The following is a 26,664-nucleotide window of genomic DNA, read 5'->3' as shown; positions in this document are numbered from 1 at the left end:
TCTGGCCAAGACTGCTTAATTAAACAGACCTCTTACCCCTGCCCCAATTCTTCCTCTATTTATACCTAAGACTTTTTTGGTACCCAGGGGATAGGGCTGAGGCACTGGATCTCACTTTGCCTTCCCAATAAGATTGTATTGATTAAAATTATTTTCCTGCTTTCACCATTACCTTTTCTGTTTGGTGTTTGGAGTGAATGGCTGAGACCTTTCCCCACCCAACAGTCAGGCCTCTGACCTAAGACGCTGGTAGCACTCCCAGAGCTGTGAAACAATGAATTGGATGATTTGAAGAGTAGTGACTTCCCTATCATTGACAGGATGTAAGTAGAAGCTGGGGGAACCATCAGAGGTATCGGAGAAAGACCTGATGACTGCAAAAAACCATAACTAAGTAATTTAAGAATAGCTGTGTTTTCTTTTTGACCTCTAATCCTATTATATGCCATGATACTTCAGAGAAAAGGCCAGTGTTTTATGTATATGTGCAGTGAGATTATATTTTCAATTTATTTTTTAATCAATTGGATACTTATAACCCTGAAAGATTGCTTTTATTCTTAACTAAATTATTTTGGCTTGTAAGAAAAGTATCCCATCTTTAGTATTAATCATTAATAATATTTTCTTTTTTTTTCGATGCTGCAAATTGAACCCAGGATGTCAGGCATGCTAAACAAGCACATCTCCAGCTCTCATTAATGATTTTAAATGTATACTTGGATAAATTTTCACATAGTTGTATATTCTCATCTTTTTTGTTGTTAAATTTCATAGCTGTATTTGAGAGACAGCCAAGTAACTGATTTTTTGTAGCAAGCCAATGGCATGTCAAATTTGAATTTATGTTGGAAACCTGTTTTGCAGACACAGAAGGCCAAATAAACAGCCAAATTGTCATTTCTCCCCAATTTGAATATGGGAAAGTGAGTATGTGCTTGATTTTAAAAAAATTAATTGTAGATGGACACAATTCCTTTATTTAATTTGTTTATTTTTATGTGGTGCCCAGGGATCGAACCTAGTGCCTCACACATGCTAGGTAAGTGCTCTACAACTGAGCTACATTCCCAACCCTAGCTATTAATATGTTTGAAAGTTATTTTCTCTCCAAATTTCTATATGAGATGTTCCTGAATGAAATACCCTTGTCTTCCTTGTACATTAGAGTAATAGAAAAAGAAATATTCCTCACTTAATGGCTTCTATTTTTTTAAACTGAGAACTTTACATAGATGATGACTATGTGTCCCTAATACAGCACTCACAGATCCCTCTTTGGTTGATGATGATCTCAGGATAGATTATATAGTCATGCTCCAGTCTAGTTCTTGAGTTGCATATTATCTCTTTCCCTTCCTATAGGGAGAACTATTGTACTTAAAAATTGCATTTATTTTATAGTAAGGCTGAAAGCAAAACAGGCAATACAAAGCACTTAAATTGACAAGGTAGACTTGATGTTAGAAGGAAATTAACATCAACAAATTAAGTAGGACAATTAAAAATGGACTTGGGACTCTCAGTTTTACTTACCACATTGCCAGTTCTAGAGGCACTATAGGTGTTTTTTTTTTAATCATTCTAAAACACACATTTGAATTCATTACTTCAGTTATTATCCACATTAACTACTTTGATTTTTAAAATTCCTCAAACTTGAAGAATTAAAATAAAATCTTATAGGATCATCTAAAGCTCACTTAAACTTGAGTCCTGGTCTCATTTTTACCATAGTGATAAAATACTAAATTAAGATCAATCTTTTGAACATTTCTGTATTGTTGAAGTAGTCTCAAGTATATTCCATGAATGAAAAATATATTCTACTTCAATGCTTACACAAAATTCCTTTCAAGTGTCAAATATTATAGAAAAAATTCTGCTTTCACCCTAAATCTTTGTTATGCCTGAAGCCTATATCATCATTCTTAGGTTGTGTATATGTAGAAGGTCCAATTATTGCAAATATTTGGAGCTTAAGTAATAAAAGATAGTAAGGCCCAGAATGGACCCTGAGAAATAAAAGTGGACTCTCACCATTATGGTAAAACACATGGTAACTTGAAAGACTCTGCATTCTGGGTGTTGAAAAGATGTCACCAGAGGATATATGATTCTGAAAATGAGATGTCATTTTTATTTTTTCAATGTTGAACAATTTATTTGCTCATGAATTTGGTACATAAGTTTTGCTCAGTATTTAATAGCTTGTCATTTCTGTTACAAGGATCTCTTTCTGTGCTTTTAGGGTTCCTATCTTTCCTCCCCACCAAGTTATAAAGCAGCATTATAATGAGGCAGCAGAGAAGTCTCTACATTATTGCAAACTCAAAATATTGGAAACCTCAATGTGCTCAGTGCAGGTAGCACTTGGCAAACAACCAGGATTGTTAACTAAATGCTACATCCTTTCTCATGGACTATGCAGTTTAGCTGGTGTGTATCACTCTTCACTCAATTTGGAATGACTAATTAAAAGTCATCTATCTGTGGCTATTGTATTACTCAGGAAATGTGGAACCTGAAGTGTGAAATTTCTGTATCAGTGCCTCATAGTAAATCCCTTCCCTGAAGGCAAGTAATTATGGAGCCAGAAATATTTTTTCTCTGCTGGAGAGAGGGTCACATAGAAAGCTTCCTTTAGTGTCCAAAATACTGCACATTTGTTGAGACAGTCTTGCCTCCCTGACATGTTGATTGTACTTCACATCACACTGGGTACCAAGAGACTTATTTTGTAAGGTTTCTGGCCTTCTCCTTCATCATAATTGCAGAGTGTCAGTTTGGTCTGATGGAGATGGATGTGGAACAACTGTTGATTGGAAGCTCTTGATACAGACAAGGAGTTCAAACACAGACTCTGCCTGGAGATTCAGCAGTGAGCATCACTCATCAATCATAATTTTTCCAGTAGAAAAGATCAAGACAACTTGCCATCCATCATATCTATTTAACCATACTCTAGTGTGAATTAAATTGTTTAACAACTTTTATCTTGCAAAATTTACTCACTCTAAAAGGGAATAGCACTTCTCCATCAAGTTATTGTTTTCTTTATGGGTTCAGATTTTGACACTTGTTCCAAAACATTCGGTATCTAATAGATTCTTTTCAAAGCCATCATGGCCCTTGATTCCCCCTCCCCCCATGTTTTTTTCTTTCTTTCTTTTTTTTTTTTGAGAGAGAAAGAATTTTTTAATATTTATTTTTTAGTTCTTGGTGGACACAACATCTTTATTTTATTTTTATTTGGAGCTGAGGATCGAACCCAGCACCCCGCGCATGCCAGGCGAGCATGTTACCACTTGAGCCCCAGCCCCCAAGTTTTTTCTTTTTTTTTTTTAAAGATAGAGAGAGAGAGAGAGGAGAGAGAGAGAGAATTTTTTTTTATTGGTTGTTCACAACATTACAAAGCTCTTGACATATCATACTTCATACATTAGATTGAAGTGGGTTATGAACCCCCAATTTTACCCCAAATGCAGATTGCAGAATCACGTCAGTTACACATCCACAATTTTACATAATGCCCTATTAGTAATTGTTGTATTCTGCTACCTTTCCTATCCCTACTATCCCCCCTCCCCTCCCCTCCCTTCTTCTCTCTCTATCCCATCTACTGTAATTCATTTCTCTCTTTGTTTATTTTCCCATTCCCCTCACAACCTCTTATATGTAATTTTGTATAGCAATGAGGGTCTCCCTTCATTTCCATGCAATTTTCCTCATCTCTCCCTTTCCCTCCCATCTCATGTCACTGATTAATGTTACTCTTTTCTTCCCACTCTTCCTCCCTGCTCTGTTCATATTTGCTCTCATTATATCAAAGAAGACATTTGGTATTTGTTTTTTTAGGGATTGGCTAGCTTCACTAAGCATAATCTGCTCTAGTGCTGTCCATTTCCCTGCAAATTCTATGATTTTGTCATTTTTTATTGCTGCATAGTACTCCATTGTGTATAGATGCCACATTTTTTTTATCCATTCATCTATTGAGGGGCATCTGGGTTGGTTCCACAGTCTAGCAATTGTGAATTGTGCTGCTATGAACATTGATGTGGCAGTATCCCTGTAGCATGCTCTTTTAAGGTCTTCAGGGAATAGTCCAAGAAGGGCAATAGCAGGGTCAAATGGTGGTTCCATTCCCAGCTTTCCCAGGAATCTCCAAACTGCTTTCCAAATTGGCCGTACCAATTTGCAGTCCCACCAGCAATGTACAAGTGTACCCTTTTCTCCACATCCTCGCCAGCACTTGTTGTTTGACTTCATAGTGGCTGCCAATCTTACTGGAGTGAGGTGGTATCTTAGGGTGGTTTTGATTTGCATTTCTCTGACTGCTAGAGATGATGAGCATTTTTTCATGTACTTGTTGATTGATTGTATATCCTCCTCTGAGAAGTGTCTGTTCAGGTCCTTGGCCCATTTGTTGATTGGGTTATTTGTTATCTTAGTGTCTAATTTTTTGAGTTCTTTGTATACTCTGGATATTAGGGCTCTATCTGAAGTGTGAGGAGTAAAAATTTGTTCCCAGGATGTGGGCTCCCTATTTACCTCTCTTATTGTTTCTCTTGCTGAGAAAAAACTTTTAAGTTTAATTAAGTCCCATTTGTTGATTCTTGTTGTTAACTCTTGTGCTATGGGTGTCCTATTAAGGAATTTGGAGCCCGACCCCACAATATGTAGATCGGAGCCAACTTTTTCTTCTATCAGACGCAGAGTCTCTGGTTTGATATCAAGCTCCTTGATCCATTTTGAGTTAACTTTTGTGCATGGCGAGAGAAAGGGATTCAGTTTCATTTTGTTGCATATGGATTTCCAGTTTTCCCAACACCATTTGTTGAAGATGCTATCCTTCCTCCATTGCATGCTTTTAGCCCCTTTATCAAATATAAGATAGTTGTAACTTTGTGGATTAGTCTCTGTGTCCTCTATTCTATACCATTGGTCCACCCGCCTGTTTTGGTACCAGTACCATGCTGTTTTTGTCACTATTGCTCTGTAATATAGTTTGAAATCTGGTATCGCTATACTGCCTGATTCACACTTCCTGTTTAGAATTGCTTTTGCTATTCTGGGTCTTTTATTTTTCCGTATGAATTTCATGATTGCTTTATCTATTTCTACAAGAAATGCCATTGGGATTTTGATTGGCATTGCATTAAACCTATAGAGAACTTTTGGTAATATCGCCATTTTGATGATGTTAGTTCTGCCTATCCATGAACAGGGTATGTTTTTCCATCTTCTAAGATCTTCATCAACTTCTCTCTTTAGGGTTCTGTAGTTTTCATTATATAAATCTTTCACCTCTTTTGTTAGGTTAATTCCCAAGTATTTTATTTTTTTTTGAGGATATTGTGAATGGAGTGTTTTTCCTCATTTCCGTTTCAGAAGTTTTGTTGCTGATATACAGAAATGCCTTTGATTTATGCGTGTTGATTTTATATCCTGCCACTTTGCTGAATTCATTTATTAGTTCTAGTAGTTTCTTTGTAGACCCTTTTGGGTCTTCCAGGTATAGAATCATGTCATCTGCAAATAGTGATAATTTAAGTTCTTCTTTTCCAATTTTTATGCCTTTAATTTCTTTCGTCTGTCTAATTGCTCTGGCCAGTGTTTCGAGAACTATATTGAATAGAAGTGGAGATAGAGGGCATCCCTGTCTTGTTCCAGATTTTAGAGGGAATGCCTTCAACTTTTGTCCATTCAGAATGATGCTAGCCTGAGGCTTAGCATAGATAGCTTTTACAATGTCAAGGTAAGTTCCTGGTATCCCTAGTTTTTCTAATATTTTGAACATAAAGGGATGCTGTACTTTGTCAAATGCTTTTTCTGCATCCATTGAGATGATCATATGGTTCTTCTCTTTAAGTCTATTGATGTGGTGAATAACATTTATTGATTTCCGTATGTTGAACCATCCTTGCATCCCAGGGATGAATCCTACTTGATCATGGTGCACAATTTTTTTGATGTGTTTTTGTATTCGATTCGCCAGAATTTTATTGAGGATTTTTGCATCTAGGTTCATTAGAGATATTGGTCTGTAGTTTTCTTTCTTTGAGGTGTCTTTGTCTGGTTTCGGAATCAGCGTGATGTTGGCCTCATAGAATGAATTTGGAAGAGCTCCCTCTTTTTCTATTTCCTGAAATAACTTGAAAAGTATTGGTATTAATTCTTCTTTAAAGGTTTTGTAAAACTCCGCTGAATACCCATCCGGTCCTGGGCTTTTCTTGGTTGGTAGTCTTTTGATGGCTTCTTCAATTTCATCCATTGATATTGGTCTGTTCAAATTGTGTGTATCCTCCTGACTCAGTCTGGGTAAATCATATGACTTAAGAAATTTATCGATGTCTTCACTATCTTCTATTTTGTTGGAATATAGGTTTTCAAAATAATTTCTAATTGTCTTCTGTATTTCTGTAGCATCTGTTGTGATATTGCCTTTTTCATCCCGTATGTTAGTAATTTGAGTTCTCTCTCTTCTTCTCTTCATTAGCATGGCTAAAGGTCTGTCGATCTTATTTATTTTTTCGAAGAACCAACTTTTAGTTTTGTTAATTTTTTCAATAGTTTCTTTTGTTTCAATTTCATTGATTTCCGCTCTGATTTTAATTATTTCTAGCCTTCTGCTACATTTGCTATTGTTTTGCTCTTCCTTTTCTAGGGCTTTGAGATGAAGTGTGAGCTCATTTATTTGTTGGTTTTTTCTTTTTTTGAGGAATGACCACCAGGCGATGAATTTTCCTCTTAAAACTGCTTTCATTGTGTCCCATAGATTCCGATATGTGGTGTCTGTATTTTCATTTATCTCTAAGAATTTTTTGATTTCCTCCTTTATGTCTTCTGTAACCCATTGATCATTCAGTAACATATTGTTCATTTTCCATGTGATGTAGGATTTTTCCTTCCTTCTTTTATCATTGATTTCCAGTTTCATTCCATTATGATCAGATAAAATGCATGGTATTATCTCCACCCCTTTATATTTACTGAGGGTTGCCCTATGGCATAATATATGGTCTATTTTTGAGAAGGATCCATGTGCTGCTGAGAAAAAAGTATATCCATTTGATGATGGTTGATATATTCTATATATGTCAGTTAAGTCTAGGTTATTGATTGTGATATTGAGTTCTATAGTTTCTTTATTCAATTTTTGTTTGGAGGATCTGTCCAATGGTGAGAGAGGTGTGTTGAAGTCACCCATAATTATTGTGTTGTGGTCTATTTGATTCTTGAACTTGAGGAGAAATTGTTTTATGAATGTCGCAGCACCATTGTTTGGTGCATAAATATTGATAATTGTTATGTCTTGTTGGTGAATGGTTCCTTTTAACAGTATATAATGACCTTCTTTATCCCTTTTGATTAACTTAGTCTTGAAGTCGATTTTATTCGATATGAGGATGGCCACCCCTGCTTGCTTACGAGAACTGTGTGCGTGGTATATTTTTTCCCATCCTTTCATCTTCAGCCTGTGTATGTCTTTTCCAATCAGATGTGTCTCCTGGAGGCAGCATATTGTTGGATTTGTTTTTTTAATCCATGATACCAGCCTATGTCGCTTTATTGGAGAGTTTAAGCCATTAACATTCAGAGTTACTATTGATATATGGTTTGAACTTCCATCCATGTTTGATTGTTTATCCTTTTTTTAAAAAAAAATTTAGTTTGTTTCTCCGTGATTATCTTTCCCGTCGCACTCTGTCTTTACCGAGGCACTTCCCACTGATGGTTTTGGTTATTGTTTTTCATTTCTTCCTCGTGTAGTGTTTTGCTCAAAATGCTTTGCAATGCTGGTTTTCTGGCTGCAAATTCTTTTAACTTTTGTTCATCATGAAAGATCTTTATTTTGTTGTCATACCTGAAGCTTAATTTTGCTGGATACAGAATTCTTGGTTGCCATCCATTGTCTTTCAGTATTTGAAATACATTGTTCCATGACCTTCTTGCTTTCAGTGTCTGTGATGAAAAATCTATTGTTAACCGTATTGGTTTACCCCTAAATGTAATCTGTCTCCTTTCTCTTGTAGCTTTTAATATTTTCTCTTTGTTCTCTATATTGGATATCTTCATAACAATGTGTCTTGGCGTTGGTCTACTGTGATTTTGTGTGCTCGGTGTCCTGTATGCATCTTCAATTTGTATATCTGTTTCCTTTTTTATTTCTGGAAAGTTTTCTGTAATTATTTCATTCAGCAGGTTTCTCATTCCCTTGGTTTGAATCTCTGTACCTTCTTCTATCCCGATGACTCGTAAGTTTGGTTTCTTCATGTCATCCCATAACTCTTGGATGTTTTTCTCGTGATTTTTTACCAGCCTTTCTGAGTTGGCTAGACTCTTTTCAAGATGGTATATTTTGTCTTCATTATCTGACGTTCTGGCTTCTACTTGCTCCACTCTGTTAGTGATACTCTCAATTGAGTTTTTAATTTGGTTTATTGTTTCCTTCATTTCTAGAATTATTGTTTGATTATTTTTTATAATCTCTATCTCCTGATAAAGATGCTTAACTTCTTCTTTTATCTGTTTATGTAATTCATTCTCAATGTGTTCTTTCGCTGCTTGAATTTGCTGTCTTGTATCCTCTTTAAGGTTCCATTCCATCTGTCTAAGGTGTTCCTTGAGGTCTTTATATGACCATTTTTCTGATGACTCTAGGTCCTCCTGAATATTTAGGCTGTCCTGCATTGTTTGTACTCCTTTTCTTCCTTGTTTTTTGAAGCTGCTCATGTTGCTTCTTGTTCTGTTTGACTGCTGAGTTACTGTTTACTCCTATAAATTTATTTGATGCTTGGGAGGAAAGGTATTAGAAGGGAAGGGAAGAAGTCACTAAAGAGAATGAGAGTAGGCAGATAGAATTCAAGGAAGGGGGGATAAGAAAAATGAAAAGACAAAAGAAAGAAATAGGAACTAAAAAAAGAAAAAAAAATTTAAAAAAATAATAATAATTAAAAAAATTAAAATTAAAATTACAAGAGAAAGAAGAAGAAAAAAACAAGATAGAAAAATGAGGATGAAAGAAAAACCCAAATCAAAAAAAAAAAAAAAACTAATAAATGCCGTCTTAGAGTTTGATTAACTTCTCTTCCACTAGGTGGCGCTGTGCCCACCAGGTCAAGTCTCTCCTGTCAGTAGGTGGGAACCAATCACTGTGCAGCAGCTCCTCCCAGACTGGGCGAGTCTCCAATCCTGAGTGCCTAGGGCCTCCTCTTGTGTCCAATCACTTCCACTTTTCCTCTAGCCAGGCCCCTCTCACCACAATACTGGCTACAGGCCAGGTCTGCTGCTTCCGGGAGCCCTGTTTTCATGAACGACTGGGCTCACTCCTCCAGATTGCCATTCCCTCAGACCCTAAGTTTGTAGAGCTTGGGGCTGAGAATCCTCAGTGAATTTTACTTGCCCTCCGGTAGCCACTCCCCCGTAGCTGGTGCAAGAGACCTCAGCAGTCAGCCCTGGCGGGAGCGGCAGTTCCACGCTGCAGGTCCCGCCCCACCTCTGACTCCCTCGGGCTGACTGTAGCACTCACGGGAGAGCTGGGAGGGGCCCTTAAGGTTTCCCCGATGTGTGGAGAGGGAAAGCCAGGGGGTTACACACCTGTAGCAGCAGGCTTCAATGAAGTTATCTCCTTCGCCGCAGTCCTGCGACGCCAGCCCTCCGTCACAGTGGTGTCCCCCGCAAACGGCGACAGTTCGCCTCCCCCTGCCGGGCGACCAACGCAACGGGCGGGTCCCCACTGTTTCTCCCAAGCCCCGCCTGGAACCTGCGGCCACTACCCACGAAGGCCCGGCAGGCATCCACCTCCGTAGGATGGGAAGGGCTGACCAGCCGCCTCAGCTGGATGGATTAATGCAGAGTCACAGCTGTCTGTCTCAGCTTTTCAGACGCTGCGGCGCGGGGCACGGAGCACAGAGAGGCTTACTCACTTCCCGCCGCCATCTTCCTCTTCTCGCTATCTCGGGATGATGGCGGGGCTCTCCCTCCGCTCCCTCCGGTGTGTCTCAGCCTCGGGCTCCCGTGCCTCTCTCCGCTGGCCTCCACTGCCAGCGCTGCCCCGGTCGCTCTCTCCGCCCCCGGCGTTCCCGGCTTCTGGCCGCACCGCAGCCGTGTCTCTCCGGCTCGCGGCTCCGGCGGTGCCCAGGGCCGGGGAGGCGACAGCCCCTCTCCGGCAAGTACCGCAGTCCCCGGGCCCCGTGTCCCGGCGGCCACAAACTGACACTTTTAATAAACCTACCAATTCCCGGCAGGACCCCCTTCACGGAATTTTGCTAGAAGTTCCTCAGTAGGTAGACTGCCGCTGTTCCAAAGGGTCTTTCTGATCCAGTTACTGTGGAGACATTAGAATCGCTGCTTCCTCGTCAGCGGCCATCTCGCTCCAGTTCCAGAGAGAGAATTTTAATATTTATTTTTTAGTTTTTGGCTGGCACAACATCTTTGTTTGTATGTGGTACTGAGGATCGAACCCAGGCCACACGCATGCCTAGTGAGCACGCTACCGCTTGAGTCACATCCCCAGCCCCCAAGTTTTTTTCTTAATGATAAAAATAAATTTCAAATTTAGTAGAAGTGTAATGGAAATATATTGTGAGATATCATGGTACAAAAATAGTAGCTTATTCCTATGTATGTATGTATGTTCTGAATTGAAACAAGCTTGATTGTTATTGCAAGTATCCATCTAGAGCCCTTCAGATACTTTAAGAGGTATTATTGTAGGACCATAGAATCCTTGAGTTGGATGAGTATCTAAAGATCTCATCCAGTGCTGTTCATTTACGGCTGAGAAAACTGGGCTCTAAGATGGGTGTATAAATGTCACAAGAAGGCAATCTAAATGTTCTGCAGAAAACAAGAATAAAAAAATGCAGGTTTCCTAACTCAGGAATAGCTTTTATTTGATCTCACTATTTATCTTCACATACAAATTTTATATGGTGTCTTCTGTGAGCCTCCATTATCTTGGAGGATTTGAGGGAGAAGAGAAAGACTTGATCCATTGATTTTGAGTGATGAGAAGACTTATGTGAGGAAAACAAGGAAAAGGAGACTACACTCCATTCATGCTTCTCTCCAGCTCATGTAATGTCAGATAGCTGCCGAAAAAATTGATTTATGAACTGTGCTGAGAGAGTTGCTGTATGTTGTCATTCTGGTTAATTTATACATCTGCAGAGGCAAAAATCACATAGTTATGGATTTTTTTTTTTTCTGGAACTAGAAAATCTAGTGAGAAGACATACTATAATGTCTTGATGAAAATTATTGGTATAAAACTATGTGTTAATCAGGATTAGATGCAGTTCAAGATGATGGAGAATACAAAATGAGAATGGTGTAGGCATGTTGAATGTGGTTTTCTTTCAAGTAAAGAGAGTGTAGAAGTAAGTAGTCTGAATGTTCCTTCTCTCTTGCTCTCCTCCTATCCTATGTTAGTCAGCTTTTTGTCACTGTGACAGAATACTTGAGACAAATGACTTTTAAGAAGGCTTACAGTTTCGAAGGTTCAGTTCATAGTCTCTTGGTCCTGTTGGTTTGGGCCCATAGTGGCACAGTATATCATGCTAGGAATATGTGAAAGAGTCCTGTTCATTTCATGGTGGTTAGAAAGCCAAGAAAGAGGAAGGGGGTGCACCCCCCCGACCTAACTTCCTCCCAATAGGCCCCACCTCCTATGTGTTCTACCACCTCTCAGTAGGACCACAGTCTTTTTGAATCCAAACCCCAATATATCCCAGAGTGGCATCTGAGGGCCCAAGGTGCCTGCTCAAGACCTAGCTATCATGTCTTTCTTTTAGCTGGCTTGGAGAAGTATGTGATGAAGGACAGAAGTGGGGAGAAGAGGATGGGGCAGTATGAACTGGTGTGTGATGTGGTGTCGGGAAGCAGTCACATAATACTTCATTGCCATTGGCCAGAACTTAGTTATGGGAACACTTCTTATTTGGAGGAAGACTGAAAAATTCAGTCTGTATTCTAGGTAACCAGGCATCTAGCTTAAATTGGGAGAATATCACTATATTTAGTTTACATTTTTTTTGGCATGTGTTATAGTGCCCCATGAAGACTTTGTCATTTGTGTTGTATAGTCCATTAAAGACTTGATGGCTGACCAATCTTCACCTCACATTCTCTGAAAAATCCATTTTTATCATCAGTGAATCCTCTTTACCAATTCTTTTTCTTATCATGGGCCAAAAGACTAAAAAGTACTTTGTAAATGCCCTAGGACCTTCTAACATGGCATTTCTTTTTAATACCTATATTTATTTCTCTGTTGCCTTTGATGGCCATTACTTGAAGTGAATGGCACAGACTCTAAAGGATTTCTGGGGTCACGTACTCCTGCATTGGTCACAGCCCATCTCTAAATAGACCTCTGCACACAAGGCATAGGGCTATAAATAGAGAGGAGATGGTCTCCTGGAGGCTTTGATATGTTATACAGTATATATCTTCAGGCTTCCTTCTCCCCAACCAGATCCTTGGTTACTGGAGTCAAAGAGTAGACCTCTCCTCTGTGGAGCCACATGCTGCCTTCTGAGTGCTCCTTTGTCCTCCACCTTGGCTTTTAACCTGGTTGCATTCCTGACAGAGAAAGTTCAGTGACTCACACTCATAGGGGAGCGTTGCTTCTTGATACCCCTCAGTCTTCAGAAACTCCTGGGAACATGTTCGCAGTTTGAGTTCTTGGACCCCTTATTTGAACTGTGGAATCAGAATATGTGGGTTTGCTGGGCAGCTTGTTTCTGGCAAATTTTTCCAGGGCTACTTCAGTAGCTTGCTGTATGTTATGTAGGAATGACACCCCTTCCCCTCCAAAGAAAATGAAGAAAGCTATTCAAACTAAGCATATCAAATCTACCAAGAGCTTGAAACTCTCCAAGGCTGAATATGTTCTAGTCTGGTTTTGCATTACACTAAGCCCTTTCTGAGATCCTGTGATCTCAGTGGGCCCAAAGGACAAATGTAGTTAATTCATATAAAACTAACAAAATAGAACACAGCCTGGGCATCCCAAATCATATGTGACAGAGGCAGTAGAATTTGGGAAAGGGTCTAGAGGAGAAGAATGAAATTGGTTTTTATTTGTGTCCAGAGCCAATGAGGCTACAGTGTATATGCAGTGCGATCACCTGTGCTCTGTAATATTTCTGCTTTAATTTTTTTAACCTTTAGTTTATTTATTTTTATGTGGTGCAGAGGATTGAACCCAGTGCCTCACACATGCTAGGCAAGCGCTCTGCCACTGAGCCATAATCCCGGCCCTTCTGCTTTAAATTTGGTTTTGGCATATCCAGTAAATCAGGGTTCTGCTTATAAAATTGTGATTTTGTTCATACTAAACTTAAGAGTTTAATTTTATAATTAAGTCCCTATTAGTGTCTTGAGTACCAAATCAGGATTATTATGTAATTGGGGACAGGGAAACATTTTGGGGAGAAGGCAGGCAAATTTGAATTCTAGTAGAAGTGATATTTAAAATTTATCACTGTCACAGTTTCTTAAGAAGTAAAGCAGACCTGCATCTATTGTATGCACTAATTAGAAAAGGGGAGAAAATTGTATGGAATTTTACTACATCTTGAACAAGCCCTGCTGGCATTAGTGTTCCAGGGGGCATTGTAACATTGCTAAGTTCAGTTAAAAATAGTCTGTGGTAGTCTCATTGGCATATTGGAGGAAAAGTAAATTCTCTGAAGAGTGATTCTTTCAGTTCATTAGGACAAAAATTTCCTGTCTTCCTGTGGGTATTTATTTTTGCTTCAGTAGCTCCTGGCTTAGCTGCAGTGCCATTTTATAGCACAGATATATAAAGTCACAAACCCAGGTGACTTCAGATGCAAGGGACACTGACATTAGCCACTGAGTGGGTATAAGAGGGGCTACTACTGCTCATCTCTCAGTGGGAATATGAATCAGGTTTTTCCAGATCTTAGGCATTTTTAGAAAAGTCCTATGTTGGGAATTTTTAAAACTGAAATGCTCTTATCTTTAGACATTGCCAGCTCATTCAAATAATGTCAGAATCATTGGTTGGTGGGAAGCATGTTTCTACCCTGCAGATTAGATAAGACTCTGGGCTTATATTGAACCCACATGAATGTGTCTGGTTATAAAATGTGAAAACATCACAGGCTGGTTTTTAAGTAGCCACTGCTTGGTGCCCATGACCTTGCTGGGAGCTTTGTGAGACCAAGGTCCAGGCCTGGGCCAGCCCATCATGGCAGTTTCTCTGTACCGGTTCTGTCCTCTGTTCTTTTTGCACCATTACAGGTCCAGACCTTGATGGGCATGTAGCTTTCTCAGGGGATGGGCATGAAACACACAAACACACAGTGTCCAATAGGCCCCTTCTCCTTTTTGGCTGCCCTTTGGTATACTGCTGTGTTGCTCATGTGTGGCCCGTTCAGGTTACTGTAGTTTTCTCTTTGATTGGCAGATGCAACATTTATTAGATATTTTGGGTTGCACTCTGCCATCTTCAGTGCATACTTCTCCTAGGTGCTTTACCAGTGTATTTGCCCTTAACTTATAATGATGATCTTTCTTCATGGAAGTGTAGTTCTGTCATTTATTCTTTTTGATTGATGAGCACTTTGTTTTGATTACAGCTTATTTCCCTTTTGCTTTCTCACTCTTCAACTATGGGATTTGGTGGAGATGGACACTGTAAACACTATAACTTTCCTTATGTATTTCTTAGGGTTCTGCCCCCACCCCTACCCCTGTTTCTGTCTTATGGACTCACTACTATGTACTTACATATCTCTCTCTTGCCTTTACTTCCACTGTACTGCTCTCTCAGATTAGAGATTTTCTTATTCCCTCTCCTATGTTGGTGGTGATTAAATCAACTTTGATTTTCTACAAGTGTAGGTAATTTCCTTTTCTTTGATTTTTTTTTTTTTTTTTTTTTTTTTTTTTTGTGATGTGGGGTTTAGGGATTGAACCCAGAGGCCCAGGGGCACTTAACCAATGGGATGCATCCTCAGCCCTTTTTATTTTTTATTTTGAGACATGGTCTCACTAAGTTACTTAGGGCCTCACTGAGTTTCTAAAGCTGGCCTCAAACGTTCTATCCTCTGGCCTCAGCCTCCATGTCCCTGGGATTACAGGCATGTGCCACCACACCTGGAATCTTCTTTCATTTTTGAAGAATGAGGCTCTTTTTGTATATATTAGAGTATTTACCACTGCATTTCCTGCCCTGTGTATCTTAGTTTCCACTTCATCTCTTAAGGCTGCTGTATCCCTTACAGCTGGCGTTAGCCACATTTTGTTCTTTAAACTAATATAAATAAATAAAACATTGGTTCCTTCAGTTGCATTAGCTTCAGTGGCTAGTGAGGACCCTATTGGACAACATGGGGCACTGCCATCATCAGAGAAGGTTATATTGGACTGGGCTGCTTTCAGGTCTTGAGGGCTTTGATTGTCCTTCCTACTTCTCCCCCTATCCCTCAGCCCCAAACTGGAAGCATCTTGTCTGTGGCCACCCTCATGTTCATTGGGCTTTATGGCAGAGAAAGCCAAGCCGTGTGCAGTGGTGATTGTGTGTGTAGACTCATGGAGTTCAGTGGTCTGGGTTTGTGACTAGAGCAAATTATGAGCCTCTCTTACCCTGAGGGTTCCCCCCACCCCAATAGGTAAGTGGAATAGTCATACTGTACTTAACTCATTGTTCTGTTAAAAAAAAAATGTGATACTTTCTAAAAAATTCTTAGTGTAACAGTGGGCATCAAGTAGGTGTTTAATAAATGTTGTCTGTGTGTATTGGGCACCAGGTGGGTATGCCTGAAATGCTTGCTTCCCTGCTGTGGCTGCACTTGAGTTGTGAAAGGATCATTTAAACATTGGCAAGAAAGAATTTATTTTCCCAAGCCCAGTTTCCTTTGATTTCTTTTTTTCACATGATATTGGGGATGCAACCCAGAGCTTTGCTTATGCTAGGCAAGCACTCTACCACAGAGCTATATCCCCAACCATTTTTAAATTTTTATTTTGACTTTTTTTTGTGTGTGTGTGTGTGTGTGTGCGTGCTTGGGATTGCCTTGTACATGAAGGCAAGCACTCTACCACTGAGCTATATCCCCAGCCCTAAACTTTTACTTTGAGATAAGATCTTGCTCTTTTGTGATGTTTAATAAAACTTTGTATTTATTGGGCACCAATTTTTCCATTAGTGAAAACCCAGGAAGTGTACCTTGTATTCCTTAAGGCTTCCATGAATCACCAAAGGTGGTCATTTTGACAGAACTGTTATAGCTCTTAATAAATTGCTAACCTTTAAGGTTGGGGCATGGAATCTTGAGGAGTTTCATCTCAGTAGGTGTCTGTGCCTCTGATGAGGTAAGCTGTCTCTTTCAGGGTTCTATTATGAAGGAAAAGGCAAATTCCTTTGGTATAGATGAAACCTCTCCCTGGCTTCCCCTCAACAGATGCCTGGGAAGTCAGCTTGTGTATCCTGTAATTGCTTTCATCAGTTCAGGAAGGCAACTGCCAAATTATACATCCCAGGGGAGGAAGTTTTCCTGCAGGGAAGTTCCTGTTTATGGGAATGGCTATGCACCCATTTGTCAAGAGCTATTGTTATTCGAGTGTGTCACCTTCAATTCCTCTAAGTTCTATTTTTTTTTAAGGTGATACCTAGAACCTAATTGCTTAAGTCATTAACACATTGCTCCCTACTGAAATTTCCTGGAGTTTAAGGGAAGACAGGATGTGGGCATGTGTGAAGCAATAGATGGATTATCTTCAATTGTATTTGAATATACCCAGGAAAAGGTGATATTAGACAGCACAGTGTAATGGAATTCTGTATATAATTTTCTTCTTCCCATCTTCAATGCATTTTATACATTTAAAGCAGGATGATTTTTAAGTTACAATGAGTGAAAAATAGTTGATGATTTCTAATAATTTTAAAAAGTAATCTCATGCAGAAGTTTGGATAAATGGATACAAATAATGGATTCTCAGTTCATTTTGCTATATAGTCACAGGCCTCTTGAGCAAAATGGTTGAGGCATTAGATTTTTCCTATCTATCACTCATCCCTCCAGACATTCACCCAGCTATCTAGTTATCTTTTATAATTAAGGTATAATACCAGGAAATTACACAGATAACAAGATGTATATTTGAGAAATGCAGGTCTGTCTTTTGAAAGAACTCCTCTAGTGTGAAGAAGACTGAGATTCTGTGTAGCAGATCACAGTTCTGGCTCTGACCAAAGACATTGAAGTACACTTGAGTTTTAACCAGCTAAACGTATGAGAAATTGCTGAAGATAGATTGTGGAAAGTGTAAATTTAAAAAAAAATTGTTTTGGCAGGGATTATGGCTCAGTGGTAGAGCGCTTGCCTAGCACGGGCGGGACCGGGTTTGATCCTCAGCACCACATAAAAATAAAGGCATTGTATTGTGTCCATCTACACCTGAAAAATAAATGTTTAAAAAAATTGTTAATGATCTCCTAAAAGTAAACATATAACTTTAGAGTTGGAAATTACTTTGGATTGATTTACATAGAAGATATTTGCCCTTGGGCACTATATATGCTTTATCTTATTTAATTCTCAGAGCCAGGTGCACACTTATAGTCTCAACATCTTGGGAGGCTAAGGCAGGAGGATCACTTAGCCAGGAGTTTAAGGCCAGTTTAGGCCTGATGAGAAAAAGAGAGGGCCAAAGATATTAGGAACTTGTATATTTGTCACGTAACCATTAAAGATTGGACTGTTGGTCTGAATTGAGTAGAGTCCAGTGCTTAATTAAGCTTCAAGCTGTTCTGAACAGCCTAGGGGAAAAGGAAAAGCATCCAAGCATCCAGTTGCTACCTATGCCACTTGCTATCTTTGTGCTCACCAATTATCATTAAACTTTTCTTTGCCTAATTTTTCTCAGCTACAACAATTGCAGTGCCTGTCTTACCAAATTTAATGCACTGTTATAAGGATGTAATGGGATAATCTGTGTGAAAATATTTGGTGCACTGTACTATGTTATATAAACGGAAGTTCACATACTCCACTGCATTTTAAAGTAAAATCACAACGGTCTAAAAACCTCTTCTAGCTAATTTCAAAGAGTTATCTGTTTACCAGTTGATTATTGTGAAATACCCAAATGGTGGAAATAGAGACAGTTACATAACAAAATTTGAATAATACTGCATTCTTAAAATAAAAAGGGAGACTGGCTAAAACCTGGTATTTTAACACATTAGATAGCTGGAACTCTTACTTTATTTAATAAATTGACAAGGTATGTGGTTTTCAATGTCATTGTATTGTCTCTTGAATATTTTGGACACAAAACCAAAAAGGAGAAATGTATATGTAGTATATTTCTTGCCTGCTTTGGTTTGTGGACTGGTTTATAGAGAAACCTATGATCCTCTTTTAAACTATAGACTAAGAGCATCCATACAAACTATCAAAATTAATAATACTTGTATTTACATAAAAGTACGAATGCATTATTTAGCAGCTCTTATTCTGGGCTTAGTGTGCTCTTATCTAAGAGGCTTCATGAGTATTCTGAAAACTGCAAAATTCATCAAACAAATGGGAATGATTACCATGAAATCAGGCTTCTGACTTAGATTCTTCTGCAATTAGTGGGAAAGCATCACACTTGGATTTATGTTATTTAGATTGACTAGGGGAAATCCTTTTTAAAGCCTAAAGGAGACTGTACATTTTCAAGAATTACTCAATAGAGCTTCTTTAAAAGGTCTTGTGCAAAATAAATAAACTCAGGTTTGGGGAAAAAAAATCAGACCATACATTCTTACAGATTTGAAGATCAAAAAGCCGAAAATCTATTGTAGAATACTGGATTCTATTATAAAGGAATTAGTGTATTTGTTTGCCTCTAAGTCTTAAAGGCAAAATAGGTACTCAGAATAAACATTGAGTGCTAAAGGTTTTGTCCTAGGGCATTAAAATATGATGAAATTTAGGAAACTGACTTTGCAGGTTAAAAAAAAAAAAACCTTTCATTTATTCTGCAGAGAAGCATGTCTTCAAGAACAGTATGGGAGTGAAGTAGAGTAATTATCTGCCAAGTTTTTGATCTTACATAAAAATAAAATAGTGCAACTTCCCCACATTCCTAAGAGCTATTATAGGGCCCTGTATTCCTCCAGCCCCCAGCAGAATTTAAGAACCATATAATTGGCTTATTTGTTATGTTTATTATTTATTTTGTCTCACCTATTAAAATACGTTCTAAGTGTCCAGAACAAACAGTACTTGGCACATGTTAGGTAATAAATAAATATTCATTGAATGAAGAAATGAATAAAAAACTAGGTTTTTCTGTCTTTGTGGCCCTATTTCTCTAAAAATTAGAACTGTACTAGACACTCCTTTTCCAGCAAATAAGAGTTAACTGAGTAGCTAGAGCTATCATGAAGATAATTTTGTTCAAAGACATTATTATCTTTCCATTCTCACCCATTCCCACCCCATTTTATTGCTGGGAATTGAACTTGGGGCCTTGCACATGCTAAGCTCACGCTCTATCATTGAGCCACACCTCTGTCCCTATTAGTCCATTTTCAGCTGAGCCTGGGTATACTCTCCAAAAGTCATTTTTTGAAGTTCAAATATATTTCCCCCCCTAGGAAATAAAACAAAGGCTAAATGTAGATCCCAAACTCTAGTTGAAAGACCATCAAGGTAATGGGATTCTGAAGTCAGCATAGCGCTGAACCCCAGCATGCCATTTTCTTTCTTCCTTAGATTGTATAAAGGATCAAATCAGAGAAAGTTTTTATCTCTAGGGGTTAAAAGAAATTAAGCAATGAAGTTGTATTGACCTGGGCTCAAGTTATTTTAGGCCAACCATGTTGCTACGAACAATTAACTCTTCTTTATTCCCATGATGTTTTGTCTTCCACTAGAATCTCAGGCTGGTAGCTTTCTCTGACATTTTTTGATCCTAGAACAAACTCAGAATCCTTTGAAAGTTTTGCTTTTGTTCTTTAAATCTATCAATTAATTATTTTGCTGGAACAATGGGAAACATGTAGGGAGTCAAAACACTCCTCCTAAACATTAATTGAAAGTATAAGGGTGTCCAGGATATTGATGTAGAATTCATCAGCTGCATTCTAGAGTGAATGGCAAGTGTGCCATTTGTGTAGGCTTTGGAGCAGGTATGGTGTAAGCCCCCAGAGGGAGGAGGAAGAGAGGGAGCCAGAAGTTCTTTTAGAGAAAAATAGATTTTACAAGTCAGCCATCTTCTGTGGCATATGAGTGTGTTAAGACTACTGTGACAAAATGCTACAGACTGGATGGCTTACAAAACAGAAATTGATTGCCTATTTTGGAGGCTAGAAGTCCAAGATCAAAGTGTTGACAGGGTTAATTAACTCTGAAGCCTGTAAGGGAGGATCCTCTGTCCTGGCTTCTGTTGGTTTCCTGGCCATCTTTCCTGTCCCTTGGCTCATTGCTCTCTGCCTTCATGTTCATGTGATGTTCTCCTTGTGTGGGGCCTCTGTGTCAGCTTCCCCTTTGATTGAGAACATAAGCCACATTGGATTAAGGGTCCACCCAACTCCAGGGGGACTTCCTCTTAACTAATTATAGCTGCAATGACCCTCTTTCTAAATAGGACACATGAATTTTGTGGGGACACAATTGGCATTTCCGTGTGTGCTATTTTTATGTAAGGATTGCTTGAAAGTTTAAAAGTCTATCTGAAGATGGTCTCTTTGAATATAACACTTTGAAGCTTCCAGGAGAGACTGCAGTTCTCACTGTTTTCTTCCCTTCTTCTATATAGGAAGGGGTTATCTGATGTTGTTTGGGTCATGGTCTTCCACCATCAGGACTGCATTTCCAAGTCCCTCTTGCAGTGGGTGTGGCAATGTAGTACTTAAGCTCCACATCAGAACTGTCCAGTTGAGCTTCTGGACAGTTGGAATTGTCTAGCACAGTAACAAATCAGCATATGAGGTTGCTGAGCCCTTGGAATGTGGCTAGTGTCTTTAAGGAAGAAATGTCTAATTTTAGTTATATTTAATTACTTTCAGTTTAAATGTAAATATTGAATGTGGCTAGTAACCCTGTAGTGAACAGCATATCTATAACTGGGGTACACAGGGACATGCTGTTCAGAACACCTACCACGGGCCTTTCGAGGATGGAATGCACCCTTCTTTCTTCCCTCTCTGCCTCTGTCCTTTTGCATGGAGTGGGAGTGTGCTGACTGGAGCCCCAGCTTGACAGTGAGGATGAGACCTGTGCTGTAAGGATCATGTAATCATGGACTCGAGGGGTTTAGGGATCTCTAGGGACATTGGGAAGTAGAGTCATATTATTCTCAGCCCACTTAGGCAAACATACTGCGGCTAGGAGAAGAAGATTCTGATAAAGTATCTTGTTTAACCCAGATACATTTGAGGTTTTTTTGCCCTCTTTAACTAATCTAATCCAAAATAATTCAGATCAAAGAGAGATCAAAGCCAGGTGTAAATCCCAGCATCTTTAGTGAAGATGTTGGATTAATATTTGACATTGGCCAAAATCCTCATTGCCCCACTTTAAATGGATGACTTGAAAAACAGGAGGTAGAGTTATCGACATAGGAACCCACACCCTCCCTTTGCCATCACTGAAGAGGGGCCCTTGAGGAGCCTCCCTGATAGTCTAACCACCAACTTCTGGGAAAAGTTAAGATCAATTTGCTGGTGTTTAACTCTAGGATAATTTTAGAATTCCTCTGTTGCTCTCTTCTGATTACAACTTAAAAGGCCTAAATTTACTTAGGATGAGACAGTCTCATTTGAGAAGCATTTTCACTTATAAGTGACATGGTTTTAGGTCTCCTTGCTGCTTTGACAGTGGCCTTTGGAATTCCTAGCCCAGAAAAGCACTCCTGCTCCCCGTGCAATGGCCTTATGAAGAACTGGTGGGCTGTGCAGCCACAGGATGGGATGTGGGCTAGCTGTAGCTGCTGGAGAGGGAGTTGGGAGGGACAGTCGTTCTTGCCCTTACCCCCATTACAGCACCATTTTAGCTGAATTACCACCCACTGTTTTTGTTGGCAGCGCTACTGCAAGCTGTGTGTGTTAAAAACCACTATTTTTTTTGTCAAGCTGTTTTGACAGGGATTTGGTCTTTAAATAGTAATAGCTCATTAATTGCCTTTCTCCCTACCATCCAAAACCTTCTTGGTCTCCTTGTATACTTTGGAATATCAAAAGATATGAGCCAGTAATATTTTTATTTCCAGTGAGATTATGGGTGTGTGTGTGTGCGCATGCACATGTGTTTTAATTTCTTGAGCCCACGAAGGAAGTGTGTGTCTTGACTGGAGTAGGACTTGCAGCTCTGTTTCAGCACAGTTACCATCTGACCCCATTTTCTCCTAGCCTGTGTGTTGAGGTGGTGGACTGATTGTGCTCACGGGTTGTTTGCAGAAAGATGGGGCTTGCTGACAGACTCACTTATGTGAGTGAGTCTGAATCTAGTGCTTTTTGGATTATAAAGCATAGATAGGCATTCTCAATCCCCATGGTGGGGATATTAAAAACAAAACAACCTTTGCTGAAATCCCTATAGTTAAACAATTCTGCTTTTAAGTGAAATTGTTGCCTCCCAAGGCCAGACCTGTCTCTGCTTTGTCAAGCATTTAAAAAATTCATTTACAGCAAGTCCAATAAAAGCCTGTGTTTTGCAGATGGCTTAAGAAATCTGCCGTCTACCACTATAATGGCAGTTAATGTTGGTAACTGTTGCGTTTTGACTTTTTACCCAAAGACCTTTTTCACTTTAGGCCTTAAGACCTGGTATCCTACTTGATAAGGATTTCTGTATAAATCCCCAAATACATGATGTTTTTCTAGGTTTTGCTGGAGAAATTAGAATTATAGGAAAATTTTATGACTAAAGCATATTTTTCTTTGTTATTGCTCTGATAACACTAGAAGGAAATACTGTAGGGATAAGTTTAATTCTGATAAGCTAAATTTAAATACAGATCTTTTGTTCACTTTTAAGTGTTTGTTGTATTGTTTTTTTTTTTAAGGAAATATTCAAATGATTTCTAAGCTTCTTAGTAAAACAAGCTATTTTGTAACATCTTTTAAATTGCCAAATCTTCCTCCAAACTGCTTTGTGGAATTAACCTTTTCTCCTAAATTTGAAACCACCTGTGTGCTCAATGGCTGTCCCTGGCTTCTTTATTGTGATAGACACTTAAAATAGGATAATATTCCTTATATCACCAGTCTCTCTATTGGCCATTACAGCATGAAAAGACTTTCTGTTTTGTATTTTAGATCTTCTAACTCCTGACTTTGTTTTCTCCTCTTTGCTGTCTCCCCAATTTATCCTCCCTCCACCCCCTGCTGGTCAAGTTCAGCACAAATCTGGACAAAATATTGGCCACCTCATGGCTGCAGTTTATTTCATCTAATTTCTGTATTTTTGAATGAGCTCATGCCCACCTAGAATTCCTGCCTTTTCATTTTTGAAACAAAACTTAACTGTGCCTTCAAACATTCATAGTCCAGTATTCAAGGCCAGAAAAGATACAATGAAGCAAGTCCTCCTGTGGCAGGAATGAAGATTATAACTTCTTAGTGCTATGGCAAAGCATAGCTTGCTGGCTGTTATGCCCCAAATAGGTACCTTGCCTCCAGAAGGACAGAAACTTGACTTCATACCCACGGACCCAGAGAAATGTTCAGATTTGTGTTCTGTGTACATGTGCTATAGCGTGGGGAAGGCTGGGGAGCCCTGACTTAGAGGACTAAGAAATCTTTGCTTAATTAACACCAAAGGCTAGTACCTCTTTGTTCCCAGCTTACCTTTTCAACATGATCTACTGACTCCACAAATGTGGGCCTGTACATCTTGGATCAAACCTTTCTCTGCACCTTCAAGATAAATCTGACATTTCCAATCATCTGCCAGATGTGTTGCCTTTCATTTTCATATATGTTATCTCCTGATGTCTCTCACCATTGTCAATTGTCTAAGTTGTTAGCATATCATTGGGATTTTCTTTATCCCATCACCTGTGTGTTTAGCTTGGTTGGGTTTTCATTCCAATGGATCTTCAGTTCTGATTTCTCAGTATTGTTGCCAGTGCCACAGTTTGTCTTTAGTGACCATGAGCATGCCACTCCAGGAAAGCAATTTCATGTCCTGGGTTCTGGATTTCCTCATCTGAAAATCAAGGGAGTTGGAATCACATTGTTTACATGTAATTTTGTAATTGAACTTGTATCTGGAAATCCAATTACTTCATATACATGTCATGTGACTTTAGGGAGAAAGTGTATTCTCTCCAAAACCCAGTTTTGTTTTATTTTTTCATTTGGGAAAGAATACAGTTTGTTCCTATAGGGTTACTATGAGGATTAAGTGAGACCCATCTTCGCCATGTGACCCACACAGTGCCAGATACCTAGTAGGCATCTGGTATGCCCAACCTTTGGGAAAACCTCCATGCATTGCATTGTAGACTTTGGTTGTTCCTCTGTGAACAATTTCCTGACAGCTTCCTCTGCATGTAGTAGTTATCTCTTTCTTAATTTTTGGTACTTCTTTGACACTGAATATATAATGACAAATGTATTGAGTGCTGTCATGGTGGGGTGCAACTGCTATGGGAACAGGGAGGGACCTTATTTGGTTGGGGTGGGTTGGGATGGTCACAGAAGCCTTTGCTTAGGAAGTGATGCATGAGCTGAGACATGAGAGTCTCAGGAGCTTGCTCTATGATAAGAGGTTTCAAGGTTATTCCAGGAAGATGGATTAGAGAGGAAAGTGTGAGGCTCCAGAGTAACAACTATGACATAGTCTAAGGAAGTGAAGGGCCAGTACGGCTCTCTCCAGAGAGGGTGAGCCAAAGCAAGTGACAGTTTTCTGTCCCTTCTTGAATTTGTTATCTTTCATTATCCTTTGGCCAGAGCACAATCTCTCTGCTCTATCACTCCACCCCCAACCCCAAGAGATTGTACAACTCTCAGACACAAAGCTATATGCGTGCTTACCTCCTTGGGAGCAGCTGTATCCTCTGTGGTCAGCACAAGGCCTTGCATACATACATTATTTAATATATTTGTTGACAAAATGACTTTTCTGTCTGGTATTTTCCAAATTTAGTAGCACTTAGAATTATTTTCTCCTCTCTCCTGTTCTTCCTCCAACTTTCACACACATATATAATCACTTTAATATTTTTTGGTTTCAGTTCTTATTGAGTACTTCATAAAGATTATCCAGATTACCTTTTTGAGTCAATAAATCAATTAATCTTAGAATGTTATAAATTTTGAGTTGTGATTCCAAACATCTCTTATGTTTGTTCTTTATGACATTCTAGAAAAGTACCTATGATAGGCCTTGAGTATATTCTTTTTCTTTTTGTAAGAAGACTATTTCTGTAATTCCTGGAAGTAGGAAACACAGTAGTGCCTGGCTTTAGGTTTTATGAATGTTTGATATGAACTTGTGAATCATGGAAATAATACTCAAAAAACTACCTACTCAGCTTAGAGGTCCTTTGCCTTCTTAGTTATAGTCACTTGGTGAAGAATATGTTTTCCATGCTTTTGGTAACTTTGATGGATACTCTTAGTTTAAAATCCATTTTGTTAATTTTTTATTAATTCTTACTTTTATAACCCCTTTTGAAGGAAAACTTAATATAGGAGTTTAGTGCTTTGGAGGGGCAGATTCCAGAAATATGGTGATGAATAAGATATTGTGGAACAGTCTTATAGATTTTTCGCTTAGTAGAATACCAGAGGTAGTTTGGAAGGGCTTATAGATATTTGTTTAGTCATAATATTTGATTGAAAATGTATTGGAAAATTTAGTAATTTTGTAAAACACCCATTAAGAGTTAGTTAACCAATCACCTCTATCTAATACTTGTGGAAAAAAAGGTTGAAATGGATAAGTGTTCTTCTTTCATGTGAGTCCATATTATTTTGAAGGTATAAAACCAGGTGTTTCTTTTATACATTATAAGACGCACCATAAGTATGAAATAAACTTTGAAAACAGACACACCTGAATTATTACTAGTTTCTGTAATTAACTTAAATAACCCTGAGAAACTTCTGTTACCTCCTCAAGTTTTAGTGTGCTCATCAATTAAATGAGTGCAGTACTTCCTGTATGAAAGGATTGCTGAGCATGAGTTTGAGAGAGGTTTGGTACCTGCTACATAAGGAGGTGATCAGTTTTCATTCTCTCTCCATAACATACAGAAGGTTTAAATCCACTGGATGAATTCATGTATATCTGCAGACTAACTGCAGTACTCCCCTCAACAAATTTTAAATGGTTAAATTTGCTTCTCTTTAAAATGCCCCTTTAAAAAAATCTCAGTGCATATTATTTTGCTTTGGCTGTAGTTGCTAAAGTTTGTGGTAGAATAATACCATTCTCTGCTGGCTTCATTTATAATTCTATTTTCTTGTTGGCTGCATATATACTATTTCATTTTGGGACCCATTGCACTGTTGGATTTTTGGCTTCACTTACCTTTCCCCCCTCCTATTTTGGCCCATCTCCTTCTATTTTATTTTGGCATCACTGACACATATGCTATGGGTCTGCCCTGTGCAGCTTTCCTGATGCAGCTTTCCTTTACTCTTTTTGTTTTTCAAAATGATAAGCTTAT

The 26,664-nt window shown here is 38.8% G+C and overlaps 1 protein-coding gene across 9 annotated transcripts in view; it reads left to right on the top strand.

Annotated features, from left to right (window-relative positions):
- PTPRM (protein tyrosine phosphatase receptor type M) overlaps nucleotides 1-26,664 on the top strand; it is an 825,699-nt gene that overhangs the window by 132,126 nt on the left and 666,909 nt on the right. The window lies entirely within an intron of this gene.

This window comes from Spermophilus citellus (assembly GCF_964194105.1).
Source record: "Spermophilus citellus genome assembly, chromosome: 12".
NCBI classification, from domain to species: domain Eukaryota; kingdom Metazoa; phylum Chordata; class Mammalia; order Rodentia; family Sciuridae; genus Spermophilus; species Spermophilus citellus.
Note: the sequence above shows the minus strand (reverse complement) of the source record. Positions and strands in the feature narration are given on the sequence as shown.